The 6720-nt window shown below is 45.8% G+C and overlaps 2 non-coding genes across 2 annotated transcripts; one reads left to right on the top strand and one right to left on the bottom strand.

The window, feature by feature from the left end:
* Window positions 1–1984: 1984 nt before the first annotated feature.
* Window positions 1985–2172, bottom strand: LOC119473233. The gene has a single exon (XR_005202435.1). It is a non-coding gene; the product is annotated as a U2 spliceosomal RNA (small nuclear RNA).
* A 2049-nt stretch (window positions 2173–4221) lies between these two features.
* Window positions 4222–4362, top strand: LOC119473215. Its single transcript, XR_005202420.1, has one exon. It is a non-coding gene; the product is annotated as a U4 spliceosomal RNA (small nuclear RNA).
* The last annotated feature ends 2358 nt before the right edge of the window (window positions 4363–6720 follow it).

Here is a 6720-nt window from a genome sequence, read left to right as displayed (position 1 = left end):
GAGGAAGTTTCCCTCTTATTGCCCAGGCTGGAGCACAGTGGTGTGATCTTGGCTCACTACAGCCTCCGCTTCTCAGGTTCAAGCAATTCTCCTGCCTCAGTCTCTCTAGTAGCTGGGATTACAGGCGTGTGCCACTACGCCTGGCTAATTTTTGTATTTTTACTAGAGACGGGGTTTCACCATGCTGGTCAGTCTGGTCTGAAACTCCTGACCTCTTGATCCTCCCATCTTGGCCTCCCAAAGTGCTGGGATTGCAGGCGTGAGCCACCACGCCTGGCCTGTTTTGCTTTTTGAAGGTTAATCTTTGCTGTTCCTCCTTCTGGTAGTTTCTGTCAGGGTGGGTAGGAGGGAAATAGGGCTTACTGGAGTAAGAAGGTAGAATTTTTTTTTTTAAAGACGTAGTCTCGTTCTGTCACCCAGGCTGAAGTGCAGTGGTGCAATCTTGGCTCACTGCAGCCTCTGCCTCCCGGGTTCAAGCTATTTTTCTGCCTCAGCCTCCTGAGTAGCTGGAATTACAGGTGTGTATCACCACGCCTGGTTAATTTTTGTAATTTCAGTGGAGACGGGGTTTTGCCACATTGGCCAGGCTGATCTCAAACTCCTGACCTCGAGTGATCCACCTGCCTTGGCCTCCAAAGTGCTGGGATTACAGGCGTGAGTCAACAAAAAATTATCTTAAAAAGGACATTAAGGCTGGACGTGGTGGCTCACGCCTGTAATTCCAGCACTTTGGGAGGCCGAGGTGGGTGAATCACCTTAGTTCGGGAGTTAGAGACCAGCCTTACCAACATGGGGAAACCCCGTCTTTAAAAAAAAAAGACAAACATTAAAATGGTTTTTATGGCTGAAAGTTGAGTATGTTAGGAGAACAAGAAAAGGAGAGGAACTAACCAATTGTTCTTTTTTTTTTTTTTAGATAGAATCTCACTCTGTCACCGAGACTAGAGTGCAGTGGCACCATCTTGGCTCACTGCAACCTCCACCTCCTGGGTTCAAGCAGTCCTTCTGCCTTAGCTTCCTGAGTAGTTGGGACTACAGGTGCACACCACCATGCCCAGCTAATTTTTTTTTTTTTGTATTTTTAGTAGGGACAGGGTTTCACTATATCGCCCAAGATGGTCTTAAACTCCTTACCTGAATCGATCCGCCCACCTCAGCCTTCCAAATTGCTGGGATTACAGGCACGAGCCACCACGCCTGGCCCAATTGTTCTAATTTGAATATTGTTCTGGTGCCCTACCATTGGGTGATTCAACCAAGAGAGAAATGTAGAGTATTGGTTATCTCAAGGGAATGAGGTGGGAGTAAGAAAAAAAAGTAGTGAAATGGAAAAATACTAATGATATAAGACATGAAAAGGTGACTCTCAAACTATTCTCATAATATTGCATATATGAATTAATTGCATGTATACGTATAAAGATTAGAAGTTAAGATGGATGGGTGGAAAAATTTGATTTGATGATGAAATTGTGACAATTTTGCTTTTACCTTTTTGTTATCTTAAAATTTTGCAGGTCGGGCACAGTGGCTCACGCCTGTAATCCCAACACTTTGAGAGGCTGAGCTAGGCAGATCATGAGGTCGGGAGTTCGAGACCAGCCTGGCCAACATGGTGAAACCCCGTCTCTACTAAAAATATAGGAAAAAAATAGGTGTGTGTGGTGGCGCGCACCTGTAATCCCACTACTCAAAAGGCTGAGGCAGGAGAATTGTCTGAACCCAGAGGCGGAGGTTGCAGTGAGTTGAGATTGCACCACTGCATTCAAGCCTGAGTGACAGGGCGAGACCCCATCTCAAAAAAAAAACAACAAAAAAAGATTTTGCAATTAGGTATGATTTTTAAAAATTTCAATAGTTTTTGGGGGACAGGTGGTTTTTGGTTACATAGCTCTTTAGTGGTGATTTCTGAGATTCTGGTGCACCCATCACTGAGCAGTGTACACTGCACCCGATATGTCGTCTTTTTTTTTTTTGTCCCCTGAGGGGTTGCACCATTCCTAAAAGTACTGCAGTACGAGTTCGATCCATGGATTGGACAGAGCAAGCTCCTATTCCATCTCCCTGCTCCAAAAATCCGTTTAATATATTGTCCTCAGATAGAGATATTAGATATTAAACTGATAAGAACAGATACTACACTTGATCTTGGCCAAAAGGCTGAGAAGCGATAATGTGTAGTCTTTTATTCCTCACCTCTCTGTGGTTAGGTATTTAATTAAACAAGACCTTATTCTTTTTTTTTTTTTTTTTTGTCTGAGACAGGATCTTGCTCTGTCTCCTAGGCTGGAGTGCAGTGATATTACCTTGGCGGCTCACTGCAACCTCTGCCTCCCGGGTTCAAGCGATTATCCTGCCTTAGCCTCCTAAGTAGTTGGGATTACAGGCATGTGCCACCACACCTAGCTCATTTTTGAATTTTTTTTTTTTTTTGAGATGGACTTTCGCTCTTCTTGCCCAGGCAGGAGTGCAGTGGCGCGATCTTGGCTCACCACAACCTCCGCCTCCGGGGTTCCAGCGATTCTCCTGCCTCAGCCTCCCAAGTAGCTGGGATTACAGGCGCCCACCATGTCTGGCTAATTTTTGTATTTTTAGTAGAGATGGGGTTTCCCTACGTTGGTCAGGCTGGTCTGGAACTCCTGACTTCAGGTAATCTGCCCGTCTCGACTTCCCAAGGTGCTGGGATTACAGAAGTGAGCCACCACACCCAGCCAAGACCTTATTCGTAAGTGTCCTCTGTCTAGGTTTCCCCGTTCTTGCTGACAAACATCACAATGGTTATCTTACTCTACTGTGATCACTGACTCATGGGTCTGCCTCCCTCTTTAGGCCAAGAGCTCTTTGAGGACAGGACTATGACTTACTCAACATCGGTGTTTCATAGCATAGGGCCCAGCATGAAAATGTTCAGTAAATATTGCCACAAATTCATTTGCCTTCAGTAATGGTGCAGTATTTGCCTTGACTGTATTCAGGGTTGACTGATAACATCCCAGGTTGGTGATGAAAAAAGGGGCCGGGTGCAGTGGCTCATGCCTGTAATCCCAGCACTTTGGGAGGCCGAGGTGGGTAGATCCCGTGGTCAGGAGGTCAAGATCATCCTGGTCAACATGGTGAAACCCTGTCTCTACTAAAAATGCAAAAATTAGCTGGGTGTGGTGGCTCGTACCTGTAGTCCCAGCTATTTGGGAGGCTGAAGCAGGAGAATCGCTTGAAGCTGGGAAACAGAGGTTGCAGTGAGCTGAGATCGCACCACTGCCCTCCAGCCTGTCGACAGAGTGAGACTCTATCTCAAAAAAAAAGAACAAGATATTTAAGAACCTTTAAAAAGTCTTTGTGTTGGCCTGGGGTGGTGGCTCATGCCTGTAATCTCAGCACTTTGGGAGGCCAAGATGGACAGATCACTTGAGGTCGGGAATTTGAGACCAGCCTGACCCTGACCAACACAGAGAAACTCCATCTTTACTAAAAATATAAAATTAACTGGACGTGGTAGCACATGCCTCTAATCCCAGCTATTTGGGAGGCTGAGGCAGGGGAATTGCTTGAACCTAGGAGGCGGAGGTTGTGGTGAGCTGAGATTGCGCCATTGCACTCCAGTCTGGGCAAGAAGAGCAAAACTTTGTCTCAAAAAAAAAAAAGTCTTTGTGTTAAATCGGATTTGGATTTAATTAGAATTCCTTATCTGTTACCTTACTATTTTTAAAAACAGTGTTTGGGAATAGAATGGAGAGAAATGTCCAGAAGCAGTTGGTGTGCTTGCAACTGTGCTTTAATCTGAAAGCCTTCAATCAGTGACCAAATAGATTTTGTTCTGTAAAAACTAGAGTGTATATATAAGACAAATGAGTTTGTAATGCAAAGTATGGCTGGGTTTGGTGGCTCACGCCTGTAACCCCAGCATTTTGGGAGACCGGGGCAGGTGGATCTCCTGAGCCCGAGAGTTTGAGACCAGCCTGGGTAACATGGTGAAACCCTATCTCTACCAAAAATACAAAAAAAAAAAAAAAAAAAAATCAGCTGGGCATGGTGGCACATGCCTCTAGTCCCAGCTACTTGGGAGGCTGAGGTGGGAGGAAGGATCGCTTGAGCCCAGGAGGCAGAGGTTGCAGTGACCTGTGGTCGTGCCACCGGACTCCAGTCTGGGTGACAGAATGAGACCCCATCTCAAAACAAAACAAAACAAAAAACCCAAAAAACAAAGTATTTGATAAATAAATCAGCTTTGCGCAATGGCAGTATCATAGCCAATGAGGTTTAACCAAGGTGCGATTACTGCTAATTGAAAACTTTTCCCAATACTCCACCATGACGACTTGAAATATATTCGGCATTGGCAATTTTTGACAATCTCTACAGAGACTGAAAAAAAAAAAGATGAATAAATCATGATTATTTAAAAAATCAAATAAAAAGGAAATATCACAATGATTTCTAACCAGTGTCCTGTATTGAAGAATTGTAATTTTAGGTACTCAATAAAATGAAAAAAAACTTTCAATTATCTGAATCTCTACTGAGCTGAGGAAGTCTCAATCTGAGAATGGGGGAAAACATAGATGTTTAGTTTGGCCTTGTGCCATCTGCAGAAGTCTGCCATGCCTACTTGTAGTTGCAGGGATCTCACTGCCTCAGAAGGAGCCCCTGTGTTGCTGGCTAGTTCTGTTTGTTAGAAAAGTCTTCAGTGGAGGCTGGGCGCGGTGGCTCATGCCTGTAATCCCGGCACTTTGGGAGGCTGAGGCGGATGGATCACCTGAGGTCAGGAGTTCAGAAGCAGCCTGGCCAACATGGCAAAACCCCATCTCTGCTAAAAATACAAAAATTAGTTGGGCATGGCGATGTGCACCTGTAATCCCAGGTGCTCGGAAGGCTGAGACATGAGAATCGCTTGAACCTGGGAGGCAGAGATCGTGCCACTGCACTCCAGCCTAGGCGACAGAGCAAGACTCCGTCTCAAAAAAGAAAAGTCTTTAGTGTGCTGAGCTGAAATCTACCCATTTGGGCCTGTCTGCTCTGTGGTCCTGACACTCTTTCAAATATTGAAAATTATCCATCTTATCCTCTCCTTGGCTTCTTGTTTTCCAGGCTAAACAGCCAACAGGCAGTTGCATATATGTGTATAGAGTCAGAAAGACAGAGAGATGCTGGTTGTGTGAATTTGGGAATTGTTGAGGTCTCAGTAGGCGTGACGGTATTGAGAGAGGCTGAGGGTGTTCAGTGGGCGCACGCGGTGAGAGAAGGGGGATGAGGACAGAACCTTGGGGAGCAATGGCAGTGAATGGGTAGGTGGAAGGATCTGGCCACAAAGGCAGGCTGTGGCAGCAGAGGAGGAGGAAGACCAGGTGGGTGGAGGTGCCTTTCAAGCCAAATCTAATAAGAGTAAGATTTTTAAGGAACCGGGAGTGGCCATCTTTGATAGAGAGAGGCCAAGTAAGATGAAGGCTAAAAGGGGTATTTTGGGATGTGGAAATAAGGAAGTGCTCACACGATGTCATGATTGGGAGTGGGGACAGGGATGTTGTGGTCTGAAACATGGGGATGTGTGTGGCCACCTGAGCCATCATTTCTTCTCTGTTTTTTGAGACAGAGTCTTGCTCTGTCACTCAGGCTGGTGTGCAGTGACCCGATATCGGCTCACTGCAACCTCCACCTCCAGGGTTCAAGTGATTCTCAGTAAATTACTTACTGTCATCCCACCTCCCAAGTAGGTGGGATTACAAGTGTTTGCCACTATGCCTGGCTAATTTTTTGTATTTTTAGTAGAGACAGGGTTTCACATGTTGGCCAAGCTGGTCTCGAACTCCTGACATCAGGTGGTCCATCTGCCTCGGGTGCTGGGATTACGGGAGTGAACCACCATGCCAGGCCCATTTCTTCTCTTGACTGGGGCAATGGTGACTTCTGGCCAGCTCCTCTCAGAATGTCTGCTTGAGAAGAGACAGCGATGGGAGAGAAAGGGAAGGAATGGGGAGAAGATCAAAGGTCGCCAGAGGCGGTTGAGAAATATAGGTACTAGGGGCCTGTTAGGAGGAACAAAAGAGTAACTTTTATTCTAACTTTTCTTTCAAACAATGTCGTTTATCAAGAAAGAAACCACAACTCACCACTGCCAAAATCTTGAGTGATGGGAGAGGAAATGCGTGTGGGTCAAGCGTCTGGGTTATCATCTGGGATGTGTATTTGTTTTCTCTCCTTCATTCCCTTCTCCATGCAAACAGGCAGTTGGCTCTCAGTCATTGCCTGAGTGGAGGCATGCGGCAGAGTTGAAAGCAGCTAAGAAATCTTTCTGGCTTTTGTTTTACAAAATGGATTTTCTTATTTGTTTTTTGGTAAGGAGGCAAAGGGGTTTTGGGCTAACAGACTGCATCTTGAAGAAATTTGGAAAGAAATAGTTTTCTTCAGCTCCCCCCGCTGCAAAAAAAAAAAACAAAAAACCAAAAAACATATCTTGGGTTATGAGATATGGTAGAGAAGATAGAAGAGAGAAGATTGGGCAATGCTAAGGGCAGATGGAACAGAAGCCCTCCTTCTTGGAGTGTCCCGGGGCAGCCAGGTCCTCAGAGAGTGATAGATGTTAGTGTTTGTAGGCAGTCGGGACTGTCTTGCAAAAGATGCCCCCGGGCCTTGGCTGGGGACAGTGGCTCACGCCTGTAATCCCAGCACTTTGGGAGGCTGAGGCAGGCAGATCACTTGAGGTCAGGAGTTCAAGACCAGCCTGGC

The sequence above is a fragment of the Cebus imitator genome, unplaced genomic scaffold (assembly GCF_001604975.1).
Source record: "Cebus imitator isolate Cc_AM_T3 unplaced genomic scaffold, Cebus_imitator-1.0 Scaffold140, whole genome shotgun sequence".
NCBI classification, from domain to species: Eukaryota; Metazoa; Chordata; class Mammalia; order Primates; family Cebidae; genus Cebus; species Cebus imitator.
The sequence above is the reverse complement of the archived record's forward strand: the minus strand, read 5'-3'. Positions and strand labels throughout refer to the sequence as shown.